The sequence below is a fragment of the Nuphar pumila genome, chromosome 11, assembly GCF_984573655.1.
Source record: "Nuphar pumila chromosome 11, dmNupPumi1.hap1.1, whole genome shotgun sequence".
Taxonomy (NCBI): domain Eukaryota; kingdom Viridiplantae; phylum Streptophyta; class Magnoliopsida; order Nymphaeales; family Nymphaeaceae; genus Nuphar; species Nuphar pumila.
In genome coordinates this window covers 86,121,010-86,133,825 of record NC_143259.1, presented here as the reverse complement: position 1 = coordinate 86,133,825, position 12,816 = coordinate 86,121,010, and positions in this window count along the sequence as shown.

Here is a 12,816-nt window from a genome sequence, read left to right as displayed (position 1 = left end):
GGACATAAATGACCTCACCCATGTCCTTCATATCAAAATAAGAAGAAAAAAAACAATTTTTTTATGTAGCAGACCCAAATCATTAGAAGTAAGAAGAATATCATCTGTTACGCCACTAAAGCCGTACATGATACTTCAAGTACTAGGTTTTGATGATGAACAAGTAAATCAACTGCATTTCAGCTAAGGCAATCAGGAAAGATGACAAGCATTGAAGAATTCAATGAAGAATCTTTGAAGACTAGTGTGCAAATGTTAAATTCATTTAAAGTCTTAGATTCTTGTAAGAGCCTTACTTAGAGTGCATATTTCGGTTGCATTTCACCTAAGAAGTCTTTAGAAAAACTTTTCTAAAAGAACCCTTCATGAAAATCTTTTTAGAAAACTCTTTTCTTCAATTTTTGTGTTTATTAGTCGACCAATAGACTCACCAGTCAACTAACCCTTTCGCGCCATATTTTCTAAAAAGTCATTTTTATCAAATTAGTCGACCGAAGGTTTTATTAGTCGATCGGACAGAACATTTGTTTTCTGGAAATTTAGCAGCAGTCGACTAATGCTTTTATCAGTCGACCAGACAAAACTTGTGTTTTTCAGAAAATTCTAGCAGCAGTCGACTGAAAGGTTTTTCAGTCTACTGATGATATTATCAGTCGACTAACTTTTTTCTAGTCGACTAAGTTTCAAAAATTCAGATTTTCAAACGGATTGATTAACAGATCAGTCGACCGACGATAACTGTCAGTCTACTAATAACTAATTATTAGTCGACTAACTACTGTTCTAGTCGACTAATTTTGTTGTTTTTCTTGAAACTTTAAAAATGTGTGTCTTTTCATTTTTCAAACATTTTGATCGTTCAAAATGGACTATTTTGACACCCTTTCATACCCTCAATGTATGAAAACTTTCAACTATAAATATGAGTGCATTTTATACTCAAAAGCACTGCAATTCAATCAATTTGAATCAATTACTATTTTCTTTTCACTCATATTCATTTTCTCACTCACGTGATATTTTCACTTCAGTTTTTCACTCAAATTTCTTTGAGAGATAGTGAATTCGTGAGTAGAGTATTTCAACAACCTCAAAAGTCAATTGCATCTCATTTGCATTCATAAGAAGGGCTCATAGGTTGTTTGTAAGTTGTTACTTATTTCTTTTTTCTGTAAAAGAAAGGACTCCTTGGTTTAAAGGAGGTGTTTGCTTTCAGTAGGTGTGTTACTAAAAGTGAGACCGGATTTGGTCTGTGTATGATCTTGTAGTTACACAAGGTTGATAGTGGAAATCTCAAGTGGGTTTTGCTTGGGGACTGGATGTAGGTCAGGAAAGACTGAACCAGGATAAATTATTGTGTTCTTTGTGTGTTTGCTTTTCAAATTACAAAATCCGTCAATATTCCGCAGACAAATTTTAAAAGCACTATTCACTCCCCCTCTAGTGCTCGTTGCCTCGATCCTACTGCACTTTCATTTGGTATCAGAGCAGGTTTGCTATTATTTTGATTTGACAATCATCTAGCATGGCAACTTCAACATCTCAGCACGAAGAAGGATGCTCCTCTGTTTGTCCTCCTCTCTTCGACGGAACAAACTATGGATACTGGAAAGTGAGAATGACAATATTCTTACAATCCATAGATCTCGAAATTTGAAGAGTCGTTTCAGAAAAGTACCAAATGCCATCAACTGATTTCAGTCAATGGACCAATGAAGAAAAGAAGACTGCTTCACTTAATGCCAAGGCGATGAATGCATTGTATTGTGTCGTTGACAAGGTAGAGTTCAAATCACATCTCCCAATGCTCTACAACAAATGAAATCTGACATACTCTTCTCGTGACTCACGAAGGTATGTCAAAGGTAAAGGAATCTAAAATCGCTTCTTTAGTTCATAAGTTTGAATTGTTTAAAATGAAGCAAAATGAATCTATATCGGACATGGTAACAAGAATGACCGATATTACTAACACTCTGAAATCCCTTGGAAAAGAATATTCACAAGTGGATTTAGTCAGAAAGATCCTAAGGTGTTTAACTCCTGAATGGGAGAGAAAAACCACAGCTATTGAGGAAGCAAATGATTTAAACACTCTCACTCTTGAAGATTTGGTTGGTAACTTAATGGAATATGAAGTCCAACTTCAAGACATACAAGAAGAAGAACCCAAGAAGAAATCTCTTGCTTTTAAGGCTACTTCTGACTCTGAAAATTTAGAAGAAGATGAAGATATAGCTCTCATCACAAGGCAATTTAGAAGATTTATCAAAAAGGGAAGATTTCAAAGAAAGGTAAATAAAGCGGATTCTTCCAATCCAAATGAAGTCAAGTGCTTTAACTGCAAAAAGGCAGGACATATCAAGAAAGATTGTCCTCTTCTCAAAATCAAGCCCAAGGACCAATTCAAGAAGAAAAAGGCATTTCAAGCATGTTAGGATGATAGTGACTCCTCTTCCGATGAACAATCAAATGAAGAATTCGCCAACATGTGCTTTGTAGCACAAGAAGATTCGATAAGTCAATTTGAATATGATGATTTATTAAAAGCATTTAATGACTCATATGCTAAATTTAAGAGTCTAAGTTCTAAAAACAAAGAGTTAAGAACTGAAAATTCAACTCTTGACTCTCAAAACAATGTGTTACTTCAAGAGATAGAAGATCTCAAGAAGGAAAACTCTTGCCAAGCTTTTGAGATAAAAGAAATTGGAATTAGAACCAATCTCTTACAAAAAGAAATAACTAGTCTAAAAGAAAAATCAAATGATCTTCTTTCTATAGTGACCAAATTCACAAATGGTCAAGAGAATCTAGAAAGACTTCTTGGTTCTCAAAGATGCTCGGTTAATAAAATCGGATTGGGATATAGCTTTTTTGAAACTCAAAATAGACCAAACTATGTGGTGAAGAATCAAAGACAATATTATCAACCATTTGTTCATAGAACTAATTTTTTCAGTTCTAATAGAAATGCATCTAATCATGAAACTTATAATGCTTATAAGCCTAGACATGATTATTCTAGAAATGCTAAATCTTTTTATAAAAAGAATATTTATTATCAAAGGAAACCAAAATCCAAATGGATATGGGTTCCTAAGACTAACTCTCATGGACCCAGAAATAGAAAGGGGTCAAATGCGTTGTCTTCTAATTTTGTTGTAGGTACACAAAATAAGGAGCAAATGGATATTGGACAGCGGTTGTTCCAAATATATGACTGGAAGGCCGGAGTTATATTCCACCCTCCAAAGTAAGGATGGAGAAACCGTCACCTTTGGTGACAATAACAAGGGAAAAGTAATAGGTATTGGTAATATTGGTAATTCAAAATTTCCCTTGATAGAAAATGTTCTTTTAGTAGATGGTTTAATGCATAATTTATTATCCATTAGTCAATTATGTGATAAAGGTTTTTTTGTTTCTTTTGAATATGATTTATGCTTAATTTCTGATTTTCAATCTAAAAAGATCATTTTTAAAGGTATAAGAAGGAACAATGTGTATAAACTTTATCTAGATGAGTTACCCACTTTTAATGAAAAATGTCTTATTGTTTCAAATGAAATTCAATGGTTATGGCACAAGATACTTGGACATGCTAACTTTAAAATTATTTCCAAGTTATCCAAAAATGATCTTGTAAGAGGCCTACCTAGAATACCATATAAGAAAGATCACTTATGTGATGCTTGCCAAAGGGGTAAACAAATCAAGAGTTCTTTTAAAGCAAAAGATATAGTTTCAACAAAATGTCCTCTTGAACTTTTACATTTAGATCTATTTGGACCATCTAGAATTTAAAGTTTAAATGGTAGCAAATATGCTTTTGTTATAGTAGATGATTATTCTCGATTTACATGGGTGATTTTTCTAAAAAGCAAAAATGATGCTTTTTCTGAATTTTCCAAACTTTGTAGAAGAATTACAAATGAAAAATCTATATCTATTATTAAAATTCGTAGTGATCATGGTGGTGAATTTGAAAATGAATCTTTTCTAAAGTATTGTGATTTACATGGTATATCTCACAACTTTGCTTTTCCTAGAGCGGCTCCACAAAATGGAGTTGTTGAAAAAAAGAATAGAACTTTGCAAGAATGTGCTAGAACCATGCTTCAAGATAAAAGTTTACCAAAATACTTTTGGGCTGAAGCAATAAATACAACATGTTATGTTTTAAACCGTGTTCTTATTCGAGCAATCTTACATAAAACATGTTTTGAATTGTATTATAATTGTATACCAAAGATCTCATATTTCAAAATTTTTGGTAGTAAATGTTTCTTGTTAAATACCAAAGATAATCTTGATAAGTTTGATTCAAAAGCAGATGAATCCATATTTCTTAGATATTCGTCTAGAAGTAAAGCTTATCGTGTTTTTAATAAAAGAACATCTTGCATTGAAGAATCTTTACATGTATTTGATGAGAATTGTGAGCAGGTTATACCTCTAAGCGAAGGAGAAGAAGTAATACTTCAAGAAGAAGCTTTGATAGAGAGTGCTTCTCAAGATAATGCTCCTCTTCAACCGGTTTGGAAAGAAGTTTCCAATCATCCACATGAACAAGTTATTGGAGAAATAAAGAGTGGTGTCCAAACTAGAAGGCAATTAGAAAAATATATTGCAAATATTGCTTTCATATCTAAAATAGAACCAAAGAATATCAATGAGGCTTGTGATGATGAATTTTGGCTTTTAGCCATGTCTGAAGAACTTAACCAATTTACTAAGAATGATGTATGGGATCTAGTTGATAGACCAAAGGATCATCCAGTAATTGGAACAAGATGGGTCTTCCGAAATAAGTTGGACGAAAATGGCGAAGTCATTCGAAACAAAGCAAGGCTAGTAGCACAAGGTTATAATCAAGAAGAAGGCATAAATTTTGATGAAACCTATACACCGGTGGCTCGACTGGAGTCAATTCGAATGATGCTTGCTTTTGATAGTTACATGAACTTTAAGTTATATCAAATTGATGTTAAGAGTGCATTCTTAAATGGACACATCAATGAAGAAGTTTATGTAGAGCAACCTCTAGGCTTTGAAAATGAGAAATATCCAGAAAAAGTCTACAAATTGAATTGAGCTTTGTACGAACTTAAACAAGCACCAAGAGCGTGGTATGAAAGACTACGCAATTTTTTAGAACAATCTGGTTTTTTCATTGGTCGGGTAGACTCCACTTTATTTATTAAAAATCTTAATTCAGATATTCTTATTGTGCAAATTTATGTTGATGACATAATATTTGGTTCTACTAATGATTATCTTTGTAAAGAATTTGCTAAAGCTATGCAGGAAGAGTTTGAAATGAGTTTGATGGGCGAATTAAACTACTTCTTTGGACTTCAAATAAAGCAAACTGAAGAAGGAATCTTCATCAACCAGGCTAAGTATACAAAAGAACTTCTCAAGAGGTTTGGGATGGACTCATTGAAATCAAGAAGAAATCCTATGAGTACAACTACTTCTCTTGATAAAGATGAAAATGGTAAAAATATAGATACTAAGCTCTACAGAGGTATGATAGGATCTCTATTATACTTAACTGCTAGTCGACCTGATATAATGTTTGTATGTGTGCAAGATTTCAAGCTAATCCAAAGGAATCTCATTTAACTGTAGTAAAACAAATTCTTCGTTATTTGAAAGATACTTTAGATTTCGGTTTGTTTTACCCAAAATCATCTTCCTTTGATTTAGTTTCATATAGTGATGCAGATTTTGTAGGAAGTAAATCTGATCGCAAGAGTACTAGCGGAACTTGTCATTTCTTAGGAAATTCCTTAGTCTCTTGGTTTAATAAAAAAAAATAAAATTCAGTGTCACTCTCAACAACTGAAGTAGAATATATAGCGGCTAGTTTAGCGTATTCACAAGTACTATGGATGAAACAAACCTTAAAAGATTTTGGTTTGAATTACTCCACAACAACCATTTATTGTGATAACACTAGTGCTATAAATCTTTCAAAAAATCCTGTTTATCACTCAAGAACTAAGCATATTGAAGTTAGACATCATTTCTTAAGAGATCATGTGTTAAAAGAAGACATTTCGTTAAATTTTATTTCCACTAATAAACAACATGCCGATATCTTTACTAAACCACTTAAAAATGAAGATTTTATGAGAATTAGGAGAGAACTAGGTATTTGATTGTTTTTTGATTTATAAAATGCTGATTTTTTGAACAAAATCTCAAAATCGCACCATATTAGTCGACCAATAAATTTCTAGTCGATTGATGCTTTAAATTTTTTTTAGAATGAGTGGCACCTTATTAGTCGACCGATAAAATTTTAGTCGACTAATTTTTTTTTTTAAATTTCAACTGAAGGGACCCGATACCCCTTGGATTTTTTTTACACCCGATTTTTTTTTAAGGGCATCGTTTCATTTTTTTTTTGCACCTTTTTGTTTTTCTGAAAAATGAAACCCTCTCTCTCTCTCTCCTTTCTCTCTTCCGAAAAACCCTCGGAGTGTCGTTCGAACCTCTCCTTGTCGGAATCTTCTGGCCGTGACAGGGAGTTGCCGGAATCCTCTTATCGTACTTAGTGCATCTTCAGTTCTTGGAATCCCCTTGTGGCAGCCTTCTCACTCGCCGTCAACCACCGTGTCTTCCTCTATTTCTGTTACACGACGCATGACAACATCTTCCTCCCGCTGAACGCCATTTGGAAGTCGACATCAACTGTTCTTCTCAACGACTGTGTTCTCTACAACTGATTTTTTTTTTGGGTGAATTTGTTTCAACCATGCCTTGTCAAAAGACTGCATCCGCAAAAGGTTCTCCTCCTCCTACACCTTTAGCAAAATGCGGATTTTCTCTCAGATTACTTCGAAATCCTCTTTTGTATGATACTTTTGGATCGGTTTCTGCACTTCCTATTTTACCGGGACGAAATGTCCTCTTTCACATGTTTTCTCGTTACAAAATCAGAGAATTATTTCCAGGAATTTCACATCTTTTTGATGTCTGTGCAGACACCCTTCATTATCCTTTTCTGATCCACTTATTTTATACAAATTTACAAATTGATCATGAAACTGGAGTTCTTTCCTCTCTTGTTCGTGATGTTGAAATTGAGTTTGATTCTAAACTACTTGGACAAATCCTAGAAATTCCACCTTCAGACACTCTTTTCAATACTATTGAACTTAATGATAAAAGAAATTTTGAACAAATTCTTCTTCCTAGTGCACCTCATTGTCCACCTTTCAAAAATACTAATCTTCAAACTCGTGCATGCATTGCTGGACAAATTTTTGCCCACAATGTTCTACCTAAAACTGGTTCTTTTGATTATTATTCCACAGATCTTTCTACGACTCTTTATGTCTTATTTGAAAATATTTCTGTAAATTGGGCCAACGTGTATTTTACTAATTTGTGGAAACAAAAACCATTTCTTCCTTATGGATGTCTTCTAACTCGTATTTTCAGACATTTCAAAGTTCCCTTAACCAATGAAAAATATATTGAGCAAAAGGAGTTCTTTGATCAAACTATTTTTAAACGGATGAAAATCAAATATCTGCCTCCTTTAAACCTTGATCAAACTGAACCATCTGATCCTACTGAACCATCCATTTCTGAACCTTCACCATCTTCTGCGACACCTTCATCTCATGCAAAACGAAAGAAATTTTCTACAAGTCAAGACAATGATGAAGTTTTGCAGCGACTGGAAGCTTTAGAGCTGCATCAACACACTTTTCGTGAAGATGTGACTCAACAACTTTCTTCGATTCAGAAAGATATTACTGCAATCAAAGACTTGCTTAACTCACTTTTCTGATCTTTGTTTTCTGTCTTTACTGAACTTTGATACTTTAAGGGTTGTAATATTTTGAACCTGAATTTACATTTTGTTTATACTATTTCTGCCCTTACTCTTTTTTTATTATGACAAAGGGGGAGAAAAAGATAGACCTTGGTGTGTCTTGGTTCTCTTGGTTCTCTTGGTAGACACATGATGAAACTTGCAGGAGAAAAAGATAGACCTTGCATTCTTGAAAATTGCATTCTTGAAAAAGTTTTAAAAAAAATGCATGAAGTAATGATGGAAATGCAAACCAATCAATATGTGATATATGTGCTTTAAATGTACTAACTTTTAATGTTTTGCAGCATATTGATAGAGGGAGTAAAATCTCCATCTATGCATCTAAATGCTTCATCTTTGATTAAGTTTGTCATAATAAAAAAGGGGGAGATTGTTACGCCACTGAAGCCGTACATGATACTTCAAGTACTAGGTTTTGATGATGAACAAGTAAATCAACTGCATTTCAGCTAAGGCAATGAAGAAAGATGACAAACATTGAAGAATTCAATGAAAAATCTTTGAAGACTAGTGTGAAAATGTTAAATTCATTTAAAGTCTTAGATTCTTGTAAGAGCCTTACTTAGAGTGCATATTTTGGTTGCATTTCACCTAAAAAGTCTTTAGAAAAACTTTTCTAAAAGAACCCTTCATGAAAATCTTTTTAGAAAACTTTTTTCTTAAATTTTCGTGTTTATTAGTCGACCAATAGACTCACCAGTCGACTAACCCTTTCGCGCCATATTTTCTAAAAAGTCATTTTTATCAAATTAGTCGACCGAAGGTTTTATTAGTCGACCAGACAGAACATCTGTTTTCTGGAAATTTAGCAACAGTCGACTAATGCTTTTATCAGTCGATCGGACAAAACTTGTGTTTTTCAGAAAATTCTAGCAGCAGTCGACTGAAAGGTTTTTCAGTCTACTGATGATATTATCAGTCGACTAACTTTTTTCTAGTCGACTAAGTTTCAAAAGTTCAGATTTTCAAACGGCTCGATTAACATATCAGTCGACCGACGATAACTGTCAGTCTACTAATAACTAATTATTAGTCGACTAACTACTGTTCCAGTCGACTAATTTTGCCGTTTTTCTTGAAACTTTAAAAAGGCGTGTCTTTTCATTTTTCAAACGTTTTGATCATTAAAAATTGACTGTTTTGACACCCTTTCATACCCTCAACGTATGAAAACTTTCAACTATAAATATGAGTGCATTTTACACTAAAAAACACTGCAATTCAATCGATTTGAATCAATTACTCTTTGCTTTTCACTTATATTCATTTTCTCACTCACGTGATATTTTTCACTTCAGTTTTTCACTCAAATTCCTTTAAGAGATAGTGAATTCTTGAGTAGAGTATTTCAACAACCTCAAAATCCAATTGCATCTCATTTGCATTCATAAGAAGGGCTCATAGGTTGTTTGTAAGTTGTTACTTATTTCTTTTTTCTGTAAAAGAAATGACTCCTTGGTTTAAAGAAGTTGTTTGCTTTCAGTAGGTGTGTTACTGAAAGTGAGACCAGATTTGGTCTGTGTATGATCTTGTAGTTACACAAGGTTGATAGTGGAAATCTCAAGCGGGTTTTGCTTGGGGACTGAATGTAGGTGGGGAAAGACCGAACTAGGATAAATTATTGTGTTTTTTGTGTGTTTGCTTTTCAAATTGCAAAATCTGTCAATATTCCGCAGACAATTTTTAAAAGCACTATTCACCCCCCTCTAGTGCTTGTTGCCTCGATCATACTGCACTTTCATCATCAACATACAAAACAAAAATTATGAACTTATTCCTACTAGCCTTAAGGTATATGCACTGATCAACAATGTTTTCAGTGAACCCAAAATTCAAAATCAATTGATTGAACTTTTTATATCACTAGCTAGAGGCTTGTTTAAGTTCATAGATTGATTTATGTATTTTGCAAACTAAATTGTTTTAGTTATCTACACTAAAACCAGGAGGTTGTTGTATATATATCTCCTCTTTCAGATCCATATTTTGGAAAGTTGTCTTCACATCCCTTTGATGTAGCTCTAAATTAAAATGAGTTACGAAGGCCATGATTATTCTAAATAATTCCTTAGTTAAGACAAGAAAATATTTTATTTTAATTGATGCCCTCCATATGAGTAAATCCCTTGACAATAAGCCTAGCCAAGTACCTCTTCACTCACCCTTTAGAATCTATTTTGGTCTTGAAGATTCATTTATAACAAACAGGTTTGACTCTATCAGGTTGAGATACTAAATCCTACACTTGGTTTTTTGTCATAGAGAAAAGTTCTTCTTCCATGACATTAATCAAATGTGGTGATTTATCACTATCAATGGCTTCTGCAAAGGATAATGGATCATCATCAATATCTATAAAATCGTTGGACTCTTATAAATACACTATAATTAGGGTGGATAGTAGATCTCTTGGTCCTCATGGACCTCTATATAGGTGCTATAGGTGGTTCAAATTAAACCTCTGCATCATATTGTTGTTGTATATCCTAATCAACAACTTGTTTACTTGAGATTTATGTTTATTGACCAAATTTTATATGACATCATCTAAAAGAACAATGATCAGGAAAATTGGGTTTTTTTCCTTCGTAGGTGTAGAAACTGAATCATACAATTCCTCGAATACAAGACTTTGAGATGCTTATATACCAATGGAACTGTTTTTAATAAATCTTACTTTATCTATTTTTACTATTTGTGGTGTATGACATGAACAATAAAACCTAAATCCCTTTGATCTTTCTAGATAAACAATGAAAAATCCACTAGTTGTCCTAGGATCAAAGGCTTGTATATATGGGTTATACAATTTAGCTTTAGTTGAACATCCTCATATGCACATATATGATAAGGAACCTTGTTTAATATGTGCATTGTTATACTAAGAGCCTCACCCCACAAGGTCAAAGGAATGTTTGAATGATTTAATATCGCTTGAACCATTTTTTTAAGTGTGTGGTTTCTTTTTTCAACTACACCATTTTGGTAGGTACTAACAGGCATCATGTATTGAGGAACAATACCTTCCTCCTTTAGAAATCGTGTTAATGGCTCTTTCTTTTGCCTCATCTCAATGAAATGATAATAGTATTCTCCACCTCTATTAGACTTGACTACTTTTATAACTTTACTGGTTTGTTTTTCTACTTCTTTATTAAAGTCCTTAAAAATGCAAAAAACTTTAGAATTTTCAATTAACAAGTAGAGATACATATACCGTGAGTAATTATCTATAAAGGTAGCAACATATTTTTCACCTGTGTAATACAAGAAAAGTGACCCACAAACATCTGTATGCACAATCTCTAATTTTTCATTATTGTGTTTGAAATCTTTTTTATATATATTAGACTACTTAGCCTTTATGCAGTCAACACATCGTTCTGTATCTGTGAAGTCAAGGGATCCAAGAATCCCTTCTTTCACAAGTCTTTGAACTCTCTTTCGAGATGTATCCTAACCTTTGATGCTAAAGAAAATAAAATTGATCATTTTTTAAACCACATTTATTATCAATCATCGCATTCTCAACGGAGTGAGATTCTTGGATATAAAGTTTGGTTCTCAAATCATACCAACTGTCACATGCGTAAGCAAAACCAACAGGAATAGAATTTCTAACAATAATAAGTTTAGAGTTTTCAAAAATAAATGCAAAACCAAACTTATCAGCTTTTGAAATAAAAATAAGGTTCTATCTATAGGATGGAACATAAAATATATCAACCAAATCCAAAATGATTCCAGACTCTAAAACAACTCTATAGGTCTCAACGTTCTTGACATGTGAACGCATCTTGTTTCTAAAGAAGATGCTTTTTTCATGCTCTATTGGTTCTTTTTTGTTCAAAAATACATGCAAAGATTTAACAATATGCATCGTGGCACTCGAGTCAATCCACTAACTTTGCAATGGAACATAGGTTAAATTGTACTCATGAAAAATAAATGACTTGTTACTTTTCTTCTCGAGCCATTTCTTATGCTTCAGGCAACCGTCTTATGTCACTTCTTCTTACATAAGAAACACTTTATAAAAGAACCTCTAGACTAAGATTTGTCATTAGCCTGAGAGTTAGAACTCTCTCCAGATATTTTCTTCTTACTTTTCTTCTTGAAAGAACTCTTCTTTACCCTTAGCCTATATTTTCCCTGATGAGAAGGCATATGTGCACACTGCACCTTCTCACCATTCAATCTTTCATTTTCTTCAACACACTTTGTCAAGTAGTCATTTAAAGACTACTCATTATTATGTGTATTGTAGGAGATTTTGAAGGGTATGTATTCTATAAACAACGAGGTCAAAATAAGACGGACTAAGAAGGAATTAGAAATGGAGAGCTTCATATCATTCAACTAAAATATACTATTTTTCATTTCTAAAATATGTTGTCGGATGTGACTATTTCTAGAATATTTTATAGATAATAATTTGGACATGAGAGTATTGGTCTTAGCTTTATTATAACTAACGAATTGAGTCTCAATGACTCTCAGAAATTCTTTCATTGTCTTGCAGTGAGGGATTATGTCTCGAATATTTATAGTCACTCAAGATTGCAAAAGCAATAGGCTAAGCCTATTTGAGCGCTCCCACTTCTCAAAGGTGGCCTTCTAATCGTCTCTTCTTTGCTCTGTTAGAACGGGAGGTTTGTTAATTCTTAAAGCTAAATCTAGGTTCATGTATCCTAATGTAAACAACAATATTTCTTTTCAATAAAAAAAATTAGGTCTGTTTAACATAGAGATATTGCTAGAACCATCAATGTCAAGGAACCTGGTATTGCAAGAATGAAAGACATTACTAAATAATTGCTCCTACAAAATTCATATTGAAAAGGTAAATGTAAGACATTTTATTAGTCACATTTTCTAATTCAATAATAATAGAGTCATTATCATTCCACTTTGGTGAAAAAAGTAACACTCAAATTTGCTTTGCCTCTTCAATT